This window comes from Lissotriton vulgaris, chromosome 2_2 (assembly GCF_964263255.1).
Source record: "Lissotriton vulgaris chromosome 2_2, aLisVul1.2, whole genome shotgun sequence".
Classification (NCBI taxonomy): Eukaryota; Metazoa; Chordata; class Amphibia; order Caudata; family Salamandridae; genus Lissotriton; species Lissotriton vulgaris.
This window is the reverse complement of record NC_141688.1, coordinates 204,927,035-204,941,162: the sequence shown is the minus strand read 5'-3', so window position 1 is coordinate 204,941,162 and position 14,128 is coordinate 204,927,035.

Sequence of the window (14,128 nt, the reverse complement as noted above, 5' to 3'; positions counted from 1 at the left end):
CCCACAAGTCAACTGGAATCTCTCGCATGGAAGTTGACAGTATAGTGCCTGGAAACAGTGCTTGCACAAGGACATTTTATTGCTCTGCTGCACCCTTGGGGCTACACACTATTGTTGCAATACAGCGCAGCGGGGGAACTTACCTTTTTGCACAAAAACAATTCTAAGAGGCATATAACTCTTTCTGTCTGTGCTGCAGAATGCAAGCAATAGAGGTTGTAACGAGGAGAAATAAACATATTTCTCCTCATTACACTGTAGTTGGGTAGACACACCATTATGGCACAAACCCAGGTTTACAACTCTTTGTAAACCTTGATTTGGACCAAAATTCATCAGTGGATGCCTGGGAATAGCCATATTCCACCCATGTAACACCTACCTAACGCCAAGTAATGCAATCAGCGCTATGGCTATCTTGCATAACTTTGTATTTACTAAACCACGCAAAGTGGAATTGCTTGAATCAGTTCATATCAGAAAGGATTTTGCATCAGGGTTAGGCCACATAAAGTGGCACGAGCCATTTACAATTTTCTTGTAAATCTGGGCCTTGGTGTTTATTTCCAGCACAAAGTCTGTCAACATATTTTATACAACTCACTACCTGCCCCAAGCTTATTACTAAACTCACAAGCTGTTAAGATTATGAGACCTTTTCTCTGGGTGGACAAAGAAAAAACAAGGAAATGATGGACGGAAAGATGAAACTTTTCAGACACACCTCACAGTCAAAGATCTGGGTTGAATCAATCATCGTTCTTTTGCTCACTTCCCCACCCTACAAATCAGTGCCACATGGGAACAGTCCAGCCCGAACTGCCGAGCCTGGCGTTCCATGGACCGGAAACGAGCATCCTTGGACCGGTTTCTCTGTGTCCAGAGGAGTAGGCCCATACTTCAGTATCTGTGGTTAATGCTGTTATGATCATTGGTGGCTCTGGAAGAATGGTTCTTTTTATTTGCAAGTGAAAACTAGTCTCACCAAAGACGACAATAGCGCAGCAGTCAAGACTTACTCCACGTAGTGGTAAAGAAACTGAAAGACACTCAGCGGATTAATATCAGTCTCAGTTATAACTTTTAAAAACGTCTGGTTTTGAGGAAGTGTATATGGAATGAAGCTATGAAATTTCGCCCAATGACTCGTTGTCAATTGGAAAGTTAGTAGTAGCTAAGGAACTGTGCCAGTCTACCACTTCTGGCAAATCTGGGAATGCTTCAAAATCCATGGATGCTGCATGGGAATGGCCATGCAACACCCATGGAAATGCCTCCCTTGCCACAATTTGTGCTGTGTTGCATTACTCGCAATTTAGAGCCGCTCAGGGCCACGGAAGCTGGCTTTGCGTGGCTTCATAAATCTCGTTTTTAATTTACGTCGCTCTTGCACCACTTTGCGTGGTGCAAGAGTGATGCAAAAGGTCTCATAAATATGCCCCTTGGTGTCCCTACATGTGTGAGGACAGATTTGTGATTTATAAGATATAGAATAGTACCAACAGTCCCTCTGTCATGCGTTTCACTATCTGTTGTGCATTAATAAAAAAAATCGAAATAAGAATGAATCACTTTTTTTAAAGGGAATGTGAGTATTAGGGCATTGGGCAAGACATCAGTCCCGACATGAGTATATTTCACAATCCTTATTACAAGAATGCTCGTTCATTTTCACATGAGGAGATCGCATCAGGAAATTTGGCATGCCTAGTTGAAAAACTCGACATTGCAAAATGTAAAATAAAAAAAAATCATTTGGAGGGACTGACAAAATGTCCTCCTCCTAGAGGCTTCATGTCAGGAAGCCCTGTCCTGTAAACTAAAGGGAAGTAAATCAAGCGTGGGTTTTCACAAGACTTTGTCTTCTGTGGCGTGCAGCCATTAGGGTCTGTGTCTAGACCCATCCTTCAGATTTTACATCCTGAATGTAGAAATGCTGGGGCATATTTACAAGCCCAATCGCCACAGGAACGTCACTATGATCGAGGTTCCTATGGCAATAGGAAGTTCACCTTATTCACCAGGTGGCTTTAAGCCACTTAACGTGGCTTAACACCACCTTGCAAATAAAGCACACTTTTAAGATATTCTTAGCGTGAAAGGGGGTGACAATGGCATTGCTTTAGTAGTTCCAATGCAACACCCAAATGATTTTGACGCTGCCCCATATTTACAAGGGTGGCGTAAATATACAAGGGTGGCGTAAATAGGTAGCAGCGCCAATATTAAGACCAGGGAAAACCTGGTCTTAACAAGGTGAACGGGAAGAAATGCTTTAGTTCTCTTCATTTTTGTTGCTTCTATATGTGCTGCATTATGCCGCACACATCGAAACAGCAAATCGCCATGTATGAGTGTTTATGTGCAAGAAGGTGTCCCTTCCTGCTAATAAACAATCATTAAAAAATGCTGATTTGCAACTCATATATGTGCTGCACAATGTAGCACACAAAGAGGCTGCAAATTGCCATTGCTATTATTTATTTGAGAAAGGGACACCTTCCTGCATAAACAATCATTCATTCAACGCAGGCACCCTTGCATATTGTAATGAAGGCTTTCGTAGCTGAAATTGATTGACTTGACCGCCTATTTTGTTAGCGTATAAAAGTACTGAAATTGCTCTGATGTCTTCAACTGAAGTTGTGTATTAGATTGACTCAAGGTATGAGGTCCTTTTCCTATGATCTGAGTAGTGACCCTGCTCACATATAAGGGGTCAGCCTTCTCATTGAATATTTGCCAGTGATTTCACAGAATTTCACAGAAGAGGTCTTCACTGTGAATTATGTATTTGTGATTCACTGTGCTGAATTCACTGTTAAACCCTTCACAATGACAGAGATGTACAACGAGCAGTAATCAGCATACTTAAAAAGCTAACAGCTTCTTTAATTTTCCAGCAGAATTGCATTTATTTAAATGAAGGAGAGTTCATTGATCATCAAAAAGGTCAGAGCATCATCTGAATTCTACTCATAGTATGCACAAAAAACAGTGGTGTAGCAAAACAGGGAGGTCCATCCCTGGCTCCATGAGTTTTTTGGGGCAGAGCCCCCAACTCTCACCAGCGGCTGTCGTAGGATTCACCAACAGCCCAGCGGTACCCTCCCCGCTTTTACATGAGCCCTCCAAGGGTGGCAAACGCAGGAATCGCCACAGGTGGCTGAAGGAGCTATGCCTGTGGAATTTTAATTTGCGATCTGAACATTATCTGCGCCAGCTGTTCACCTATGTACTACGTGCACGGAAGCCATTTTAGATATCATGGTCTCCCTGTCCACGATCGATCGCCAGCACGTCCCTCTGACCCAGCAAGCATCCTCCGCGCACCCTGGCTCCCCCTCCCTCCTCCTCCTTATGAGCATGACCCTTCTGCATGACCCTGTCCTTGGGAGTCACGCCAACGCCTGACCAACACCTCCTCTCCTCCCATGAATGCCCCTCTGTTGATAAACCTCCCTCCTGCGCTGGATTGTCCACGCAGCATGAATACCACTCCATTGATGGCCCCTCACCCCGTGTCCGACTGTCCACACAGGTCCGAGGCCATTGCCTAAGCCGGGAGATATCATTTACTGCCCTTTATTGTATGAGGTCGCTCTCCTTCAAAGGACCCTCTATTGATCCAGGCCTCCCCACCCCCCTGTGATATGATCAGGCGCACACATCCTAAGACTCGACGGAACACTCAGCTGCGTGATGGCCCCCTCCTCTTATCAGCAGGTTGAGGACCTCTATTGTGAAGGTATATGGGGGTGGGATTGACACTAGGATTACGGGGATGTCTTTTTCTTGCTTTACAAAGATCTGATTGTATTAAAGGAAGGTCACATGCCATAAACCAGTGTATAAGAGGCCAGGCCTCCGAGAGGCTGGTAGAGAGCACCTCGAGATGATACCTTGTTGTCTGATCTGATGTGTTCTGCTCCGTCGGAATAAAACTTCTGTTTCCTGCCTTCTGGTCTCCGGCGCCTGCCTCATTGCTTGGTAAACTTGAATGGTACAAGGGCGGTTAGCGCCGGGCAAATCTTGAGAAAGGTCCTAGCCCTACCTTTTTCCACAATTGGCGTCCCAAAGCGTGGGGCCCATCAGCGACACGTGGATCCAGTGGGAGAGGTCCCGATGACAGAGTGAACGACTGCAACGATCGGGAAGAGCTCGTGTCCGATAGACCCTCGTCTGACAGCCGATCATCCGACCTTCACTAGTTCTGAACAGACCTCTCTCGAGTGATCTACGGTCCTGACTGGGAACCATCAGGAGTGCCGCGAACAACACGAAGGAGAGAGGACGATCGGGCGCTGGATCCAGAGGACAGGAAACCGTCCATGCGGTCCGGGTAAGGTCGTGTAAACACGACGAATTGAGGAAAATTGTTTTTGTTTGGATAATACTAGTATTACGCTTTGTTGAAACCCTCTGGAGATTCACTGTCTGCAAACGGGGAAAAACAAACAGGCTCTCTCTTTGCAAGCAGTGAAGGATAGGCAACGCAGACTTTTGTCCCTGTTGTAATCCGTCGTGCCTATCTTCCTCCCCCACTGTTTCCCGAACTGTCGTTCGTGGATTATTGTCTGGAGATTCTTTGTCTGCAAACAGGGAAGAACAAGGTCTCTCTTTGCAGGTAGAGAAAGAGTGGGTAACGATAATTTTTCGTACCCACTTATTCTCCCCACTGGATTGTTTGATTGGCCGATTATTCGGTATTGGTTCTTTTGAGGTATTCACGGCCTCCAAACAACGTAGAATAGAAATATTCTGTCTAGTCTTTGTCCGCCGTGATAAGATAGGTAGTGCAGACTTTTGTCCCCGTTGTAATCCGTCATGCCTGTCTTCTCCCCACTGGTTGGTAGCCTGTTTAACCCGGACCGCTTATTAGAGATGAACCATCCAGCTCCACTGGAGGGCACCCCTAATAAGGACATGTTCACTAAGTATGGACTAGTCGCTATAGCTTATACTAAGTTATGGCATAAATATACAAAAAAGAACCCTGAAAGTCAGTGGCCACTGATAGGTTCCTTTGACGAAAATAAAATAAAAACATTAGAAATAGCGCTCCAGAAGAATAAGACCACGCCCACTATGCTCGACAGTATCGGCATGTGGCGCAAAGAAACGGAACAACGAAAGAAAAGAGAAGAAGCAAAAATAGGGAAAGAATTACGAAAGGCAGCCCACCTAGCCGCGAAGCAACTAGAAGAAGAAATAAAAGAAAGAAAAGATACTATGCAAAACCAAGAATCAGGGTCGACAGGCCAATGTCCTGTTAGGACCCCCTCTGCGCTCTACCCTGAATTGCCCTCCAAACAACGGGCGAACGATGAGTTACTACTAGGTCCCCCAATCATCTACATGCCCCCTCCATATGCCCCCTGCCGACAAAGCTTTCACGCTCCGAGTGTGAGCGAAAGCGATCTCAGTGCTAGTGCACCAGCCCTCACGGCCTTTGCACCAGCCACATTAACAACCTCATCAGACGACCCCGAGTCTAGCAAACAATCATCAACCAGACTAAATAGGTTGAGCAAAGATGAGCGGGATGGGATCGACAAAATAGCAAAGACATTAGTAGAACGAAGGGAGAGCGAAGATTATACAATGAGCGTATATAATTCACATGCCGACAGCCACAGACGGCATTTCATCTTGCGATTCAGCTACTATACCCTGAACGCGTATGAAGATAGGTATCAGAGTAAGGGACCCGCTAAACTAACAACACTGTATAGGAAAATTGATGTTGGAGATGGGACTGAACGTGAGGCGACGGAGCTCTTCATGCAAATGCTTGAGGTCTTCCGCCACCTCGCGGAACAGAAACCAGAAGCCAAAGTTACGGTCCCTGAAACAACCTCGGCAGAAGTAGCCAATACTATGATGCCTATCAGAGAAGCGGCTCCTTACTGGATCCCGCCACGGGGCCAGGGAACGAGCGATGATATTAATAACGAAAATGCAAAGGGAAGGGTTGTGTACAATTGGGTTTACCAACCATGGGACCGACAAGATATCCTAACCTTTAAGCAAACCCTGCCCGACTTAAGAAAGAACCCGACAGCATTTTATACCGAATTAGGCACAGCCTTGGGTTCGACAATAATGACTTTAGCAGATATTGACTTGTTCTTTGGGCTATGTCTGCCGGCTGACGTGTGGAAGCAAATCCGGAAGGCTGACCACACGGATCTGTTTGGACACACCTGGGACCAACTCGGTAAACTAGATAGACAGCGAGAGCCGGGGAGTAAACCAGTGAAGGACATACTGGAACTCCCAGATAAAATAGTTCAGAAATTAAAAACACTGGTCCCGGAAAGAAAAGTAGACTGGTCGATAGTCACGGCCTGTCGACAGAAACCCCAGGAAGATGTGTCAGAATACTTCTCCCGATTTGAGACAGTGTTCTCCGACTACAGTGGCCAAGACATGACCACCGCAACCGGACAGCACCTGTTTGTGCAAAATTATGTAAAGGGACTAACACAAGAAGTCTCCCAAAAACTGCAGACGAGTGAGAGTAGTTGGGGGGCCTCCAAACCCGCAGCTATCCTTCAGATGGCTCAGTATTACGAGCACCAAAAGAATGAGAATGATAGGGCGTCCGAGAAAAAGAAGAAAGATTTAAAGGAAAGGGTAATGATAGCCCAGATACAGGGTATAGCGCTAGGACGGGAACATCAAAGGGGGAACTACCAATCGACCACCCCCAGAGATCTACCTCCTAAAGATCACACCCCAACATCCCACACTGGACGGAGAGACATTAGCAATGACCAATGCGCCTTCTGCAAAGGGTTCGGCCATTGGAAAACCCAGTGTCCGGTTTTGCTAGAAATGAATAGAAATAGGGATTCCAGGGATGTGGCAGGTGGTCCGAGAAATAGAGTACAAGGACGAGGGAGCTCCAACGACACCAGCAATGACAGATCAGGGAGACTGAACACATTTGACCGTCCCCGACAGAACCAATATCAGCTATCCGAAGGTGAAAATGCCCCCGATTTTGCATAGGACTGCCAGGGGCAAGGGAGGGATCCAGTCGAGCTCTGTGTTGACCAGCAAGGTCCTTATGTCACCGCTAAGGTCCTGGGTACAGAGTCTCCATTCTTGGTAGACACTGGGGCGACACGTAGTGTGTTATCAAAACGACTGATTCCAAGGGCACCCTTGTCTGGCTCACACATAACGTCGATAGGTTTCGATGGGACGCCCTCCACTAACCCCCTGTCCGTACCTATTACCTTTGACCTAGAAAACAACACTGCTGACGCGACATTTCTACTCTCCTCCAACTCCCCTGACGCCATTATGGGCATTGACTTACTGAAACATTTTCGAGCCACCATTAGGTGTTCCCCAGATGGAATACGAGTCATCCTGTAAGACAACCCAGACATGCCCAGATCCCCTCCCCCACGACACATGTGCTCCATAACTGACGCTGACCTGTCCCTGCTTGACACCCTGCCTCCGTACCTGTGGGCCAAAAATGACTCGGATGTGGGACGAATGATGATTGATCCTATTCACATAACTGTACGACAGGACGCTATGCTCCCGAAACTCCCGCAATATCGGATATCCCCAGAGGGTGAGAAGGCACTGGTAGCGATCATTCAGTCTCTGGTAGATGCAGGAGTGGTTGAAGAGGTGGTTAGCAACGTCTGCAACAGCCCAATCCTACCTATTGTTAAGAAGCAAGGTGAAGGAGATGAGAAAGCGTACCGCTTCATCATCGATTTACGAGAGATTAACAAAGTGGTTGTACCCCAATATCCCGTAGTCTCTGATATCACCACCATTTTGACCCTCATCCCGTCCACCGCCACCACCTTCACTGTTATCGACCTTAAGAACGCGTTTTTCTCTATCCCCATCCATCCAGACAGCCGTTATCTCTTCGGCTTCACTTTAAAATCCCGCTCGTACCGATTTTGTAGAGCTCCCCAGGGGTACACTGAAAGTCCCAGCATTTACAGCCAGGCCCTCAAAAGACAGCTGGATGCCTTCCAGCTACCAGAGGGAGTGGTGTTGATCCAATATGTCGATGATATCCTTTTGGCGGCCGACACCACCCCGCTTGCAACGACAGCCACCGTCCAACTCCTACACTTTCTTGCAGAAAATGGCCATAAAGTCTCCAAAAAGAAGTTACAGTTCTGCCAGCCACAAGTGACTTACCTAGGCCATCTTCTGTCCAAAGAAGGGAGGAAACTTACCCCTGACCGAATCCAAACCATCCTAGACACCCCCATCCCAAAAACACAAAAACAGGTCCGCTCTTGTGTTGGCCTAACCTCTTTTTGCAGACAGTGGTTGCCTAACTACAGTCTCATTGTGAAACCATTACTTGCCCTACTGACCAAAGATGTCCCCTCCCCGCTTCCTTGGACCGCTGAGTGTCAAGCCTCCTTTAAGGAATTACGGGATGCACTCTGTTCAGCGCCTGTCCTAGGAACTCCGGACTACTCCAAACCCTTCTCCCTCTTCACCCACGAAAGGGAGGGATGCGCATTGTCTGTCCTGACTCAATCGATTGGCCCTAAGCAGCGCCCTTGTGCCTACTTCTCCGCCACTCTTGATCCTGTAGCCAGAGCTTTACCTGCCTGCCTTCGAGCGGTAGCTGCCGCTGCTGTCTCTATCCGTCAGAGCGAGGGAATTGTGCTTTCCAACTCCCTCACAGTGCTAGTACCCCATGCAGTCGACACCCTCTTGAACCAGACTAAAACCCAGCACCTGACTAGCGCACGACTGACAGGGTACGAGTTGACTCTGCTTGCACCCCACATCACACTAAAAAGATGCACGACTCTGAATCCTGCCACATTGTTACCCCTGCCTGAAAACGACCCCGACGTTCCTCCCATACACGACTGTGTGACCCTCACAGACGAACAGACTAGGAGTAGGGTTGACCTCCGAGACACTGCTTTTCCTGACCCCGATGGAGAGCTATGGGTAGACGGCTCATGCATCAAACTCCCAGATGGCACCACTTCAGCTGCCTATGCAGTAACGACAGCCCAAACAGTAGTTGAAACAGCCTGCATCACACAACGATCTGCCCAGGCAGCAGAGCTGATAGCCCTCACCCGAGCATGCATCATAGCCGCAGGGACCACCGCGAACGTATATACGGACAGCCAGTATGCCTTCGGGGTGGTCCACCATTTTGGGCTCCTGTGGAGGGAGAGGGGATTCCTGACGTCCCACGGTACCCCAATCCTCCACGGAGATTTAGTGTCCGCTCTGATTGAGGCAGTTCTCCTCCCCAAACGATTAGCGGTGATCAAATGTCAGGCACACAAAAGGGTGACAGACTTAGTCGGACAAGGGAATGCATTAGCCGACATCACTGCACGAACCACAGCTGAGAATAGGACGGTGACACGCATATATGTGACCAGGTCACAAGCAGAAAAATGGAGTGACACAAGGGAAATGATCAGAGACATACAGTCGGCCAGCACCCCTCACGAACTGACTAAGTGGGCAAGGGTGGGTTTGAAGGACGAAGAGGGCTGCTGGCGAACAAAAGATGCAAACAAATGGTTGCTGCCCGACTCATATCTGATTCCCATACTGACAATGGCTCAATCCCCCGCACACATAGGATCTGCACCCATGATCGAACTCGTTTCCAAAGTCTGGCATAACGACAAAATCCCTGACTCAGCCAGACGCCTAGTTCAGCAGTGCCTTATCTGTCTGCAACACAACCCCGGGAAAGGAACTGTAGTACCCCGGGGAGGGTTTGGGACCCCCAATCACCCCTTTGAGGTCCTTCAGATGGATTACATCCAACTAGAGAGATGCCAAAACCTGAAGTATGTACTAGTCATTGTATGTGCCTTCAGTAAATGGGTAGAGGCCTATCCAACCCGTGACAACACTGCCATGACTACTGCCAAAGTACTACTGAAGGAATTCTTCCCTCGCTATGGCCTTTGCCGAATTTTATGGAGCGACAATGGCCCCCACTTCATAGCTGAGGTTATCCAATTAATCCTAAAGGGGTTGGGGGTGAAGCAACGATTTCATGCGGTCTTCCACCCCCAATCCGCCGGTCTAGTGGAACGCCATAATGCCACACTGAAGCTGAAACTGGCAAAAATAGTGGCCACCACTGGACTTAACTGGCCGGATGCCCTCCCACTGGCCTTGTTATCGATGCGCTCCACTCCCACCAAGCACCATCTGACCCCTTACGAGGTCGTGTTTGGGCGACCGATGAATCTCTGGACTGCTCCCAAACCGACCTCCATTCATGACGTCCCGGACGTCCTACTGTCTGATTATTTGTGCAAGTTAACTAAAACGTTGTCTGTCATTCACCAACAGGTGCAGCAGGCCATCCCCGATGCTTCCAGGGGCCCCGGCCACGACATCCAACCGGGAGATTTCGTATTGATACGAAATTTCCAGCGAACCAAGAGTCTGGAACCTCGGTGGACGGGCCCCTGGCAAGTGCTGATCACCACCCGAACGGCACTCCGAGTGGAGGGGAAGAAGCACTGGCTGCACGCGCATCATTGCCGAAAGGTCTCTGCAAACCTGGCCACGACAGAAAACGTCAGCACCCAAGAAGAGCTCCTGAGCAAAGACCGACCGATATTGGACTGTTATCCCGATACTGAGGCACTCGAACTTGCAAAATTCTCTGACCCTACTGTGCCATCCAGAGAAGGGTATTTCCTGCGTCGAAAGGAGGGAGTTTCGGCTAAGTAGGCCACGGACTAAGTTAAATCTCAGAACGGTGACCTAAACACAATCAAGGGTTGCCGGGAGAGAAGCTAAACGAAGTCTGTGGTTCTGCCCGCTACCGAGCCCCCTTGAAGGTGATGGAAGCGCCAGATAAGAAGATGATGGAAGCGCCAGATAAGAAGATGATGGAAGCAACAGGAAATACCCAGTATAGAAATCCAAAGACTGACAACTTGCACAAATCAAAGACAATCGCACTCTTCATTGTCTTCCTCTTCTGCCTCCTCCTCATGACCTCCTTCTGGATTCTGGAGGAAAGCACACCGGCTCATGAGGCATTGCTACCTACTGCACAGCCGACCCCCCTGAAAGAGCATCACCTAATCTCTCTGTCGCCTCAGCTCCGAGAAAGGCGCAGGGAATTCTGGAACAATTCCTTCGTGCAACTGTTGCACCAACACAACCTTGCTGCGAATGCTACGAACTGTTGGATCTGCGGGTTGCTCCCGCATGCCACTGGACACTCTATTCCCTTCATCCCTTCACCCTTCTCAGTTCACGGCTCTTGCCTCGCCTGGCTGATCCTCATGCAAGAGAGCCACAAGGACAACGCCACCTCCAGCCGGACAGTGTCACACTTCTACTCTGGGTTCTGGCTGAACAAAACAGGAAAGACTCCTACTGCCCTGTGTCCTGCGCTCGCCGGCACCACCTTCCTCAAAGACATTCCAGCCAAGGAACGAGTCGAAGTACAGGTGCTCCACAATCCAGCCAGAACCACCTTCTCTCATCTGCAAAAACAAACTACCGCCACTCTGACTGTGGCCCTGTCTGTTATCAATGTCACCGGCCTTGTGTGCCTAGAAGGCCAGGGAACGCAACTGGTGGGTCACAGCGCCTGCCGAATCACCAGAACATTGGACTCAGCTGACCCCCCTTCCTTTGTTGCTTCTCCGAACATGTACTTTGTGTGTGGCACCAAGGCTTACACCTGGCTCCCGAAGGGTTGGAAGGGTACCTGTTACATTGCCTTCGTTCTCCCACCCACATATGTAGCCCCTGCCAACCATCACCGACAGAGGCGTGCAGATGACGTTGGACAAGCCGACTCCACCGGAGCACAGTTCCTAGATGCAGCAAAGGGACTTGTTCCTCTGTGGGGCCCAATGGCAAACAGCCGCGCTATCCGACACCTGACCCAGGCAGTAGAAACAACGATCAACATCACGGCTGGCATTCTCGCCAACAACACTGCGGAGCTTCAGGCGGTCCGCCTTGTGACCCTTCAAAATAGGCTTGTCCTAGACGTGGTCCTAGCCGACCGAGGAGGAGCATGCCGCATCATCGGATCCAGCTGCTGCACATACGTGCCTGACAACTCGCCTTCAGTCTACAAAGCCATTGAACACCTCCACAGACTTTCCTCAGAGGTTCACCAAGAACAAGAAGGATGGTCGCTTGGGAGCTGGTTTTGGGACACTTTGAAGAATTGGGGTTGGAAGTTGTTTTCCTTCGTGCTGATACCTGTTGTAATATTATGTGGGTGTTGCTTAGGTATCCAATGTCTGCCACCTTTGTGCGGCCTTGTTTCTAACTGTATGTGCCCAAAGACTTTGGACTTCCGAAATGAGCACATGAGTCCCCTCTATGAAGTAGAAATACGTGGCCTTATGGGGATAAATCCAAACTGACAAGTTGGCGAGACATGTTAAAAGGGAGGACTGTGGAATTTTAATTTGCGATCTGAACATTATCTGCGCCAGCTTGTCACCTATGTACTACGTGCACGGCAGCCATTTTAGATATCATGGTCTCCCTGTCCACGATCGATCGCCAGCACGTCCCTCTGACTCAGCAAGCATCCTCCGCGCACCCTGGCTCCCCCTCCCTCCTCCTCCTTATGAGCATGACCCTTCTGCATGACCCTGTCCTTGGGAGTCACGCCAACGCCTGACCAACACCTCCTCTCCTCCCATGAATGCCCCTCTGTTGATAAACCTCCCTCCTGCGCTGGATTGTCCACGCAGCATGAATACCACTCCATTGATGGCCCCTCACCCCGTGTCCGACTGTCCACACAGGTCCGAGGCCATTGCCTAAGCCGGGAGATATCATTTACTGCCCTTTATTGTATGAGGTCGCTCTCCTTCAAAGGACCCTCTATTGATCCAGGCCTCCCCACCCCCCTGTGATATGATCAGGCGCACACATCCTAAGACTCGACGGAACACTCAGCTGCGTGATGGCCCCCTCCTCTTATCAGCAGGTTGAGGACCTCTATTGTGAAGGTATATGGGGGTGGGATTGACACTAGGATTACGGGGATGTCTTTTTCTTGCTTTACAAAGATCTGATTGTATTAAAGGAAGGTCACATGCCATAAACCAGTGTATAAGAGGCCAGGCCTCCGAGAGGCTGGTAGAGAGCACCTCGAGATGATACCTTGTTGTCTGATCTGATGTGTTCTGCTCCGTCGGAATAAAACTTCTGTTTCCTGCCTTCTGGTCTCCGGCGCCTGCCTCATTGCTTGGTAAACTTGAATGGTACAAGGGCGGTTAGCGCCGGGCAAATCTTGAGAAAGGTCCTAGCCCTACCTTTTTCCACATGCCACTGTTAAAGAAATACATTCTATTGAATAATATTGGCAAAAGAACCATTGTATGAAAACTAGACTGCATAATGAACTGCCACTCACACGCTTGCAGTCTGATCCTTGTAGTACGCAGTTCCTGATTACTAAATAGGCAAACCAGGCAGCTGCCTATGGGCCCCACTCTTTTTAGGGGCCCCGGGATAACGGATTAAAATAATTTTGATTGGATCTTGAAAGAAAATTACAATCAAGCTTTCTTAGATATTATTTCCAAAAGATAGAAAAAAAATCAACTCAAAACTTTACATTAAAGACTCTAAGGAGAGAATCCTGTTCTTGTGTAATGTATCCATTAATAACTTAAAGTACATCTATCAGAGACATCAGATTCACATAATAGTTTGTCTCTTAAAAGCTCATCTTCTGGCAGATCTCAGTTTGTAAACATTAGGTATTAGGAGATAATTTGCGAGGGAGACCCTGAAATATAGACTGCCCAGGGGCCTCCACAGGGCTTAATCTGACACTGGAAGTATGTATCTACCAATGAATCCTCTGTGTGAAAACATCCATCGTCAGCATATAATCTTGTCAGTAAAAGGTTGTAAACACTGTCCCGCAGTGTACTTTATTTTCTTTCTTTATTTCTTGTTAAACCTACTCTATAATGTGAATATACTCAAAAAGAAAAGCACATTTTAACATTTTTTATATAATAACTCATTATCCCCAACCAAAACACACATTTCTCAAAGCATTGACAGCCATATCTGCAGTCTCAGGCAAACAATGACTAATACCATGGACAGCAAAACTAATGCTCCA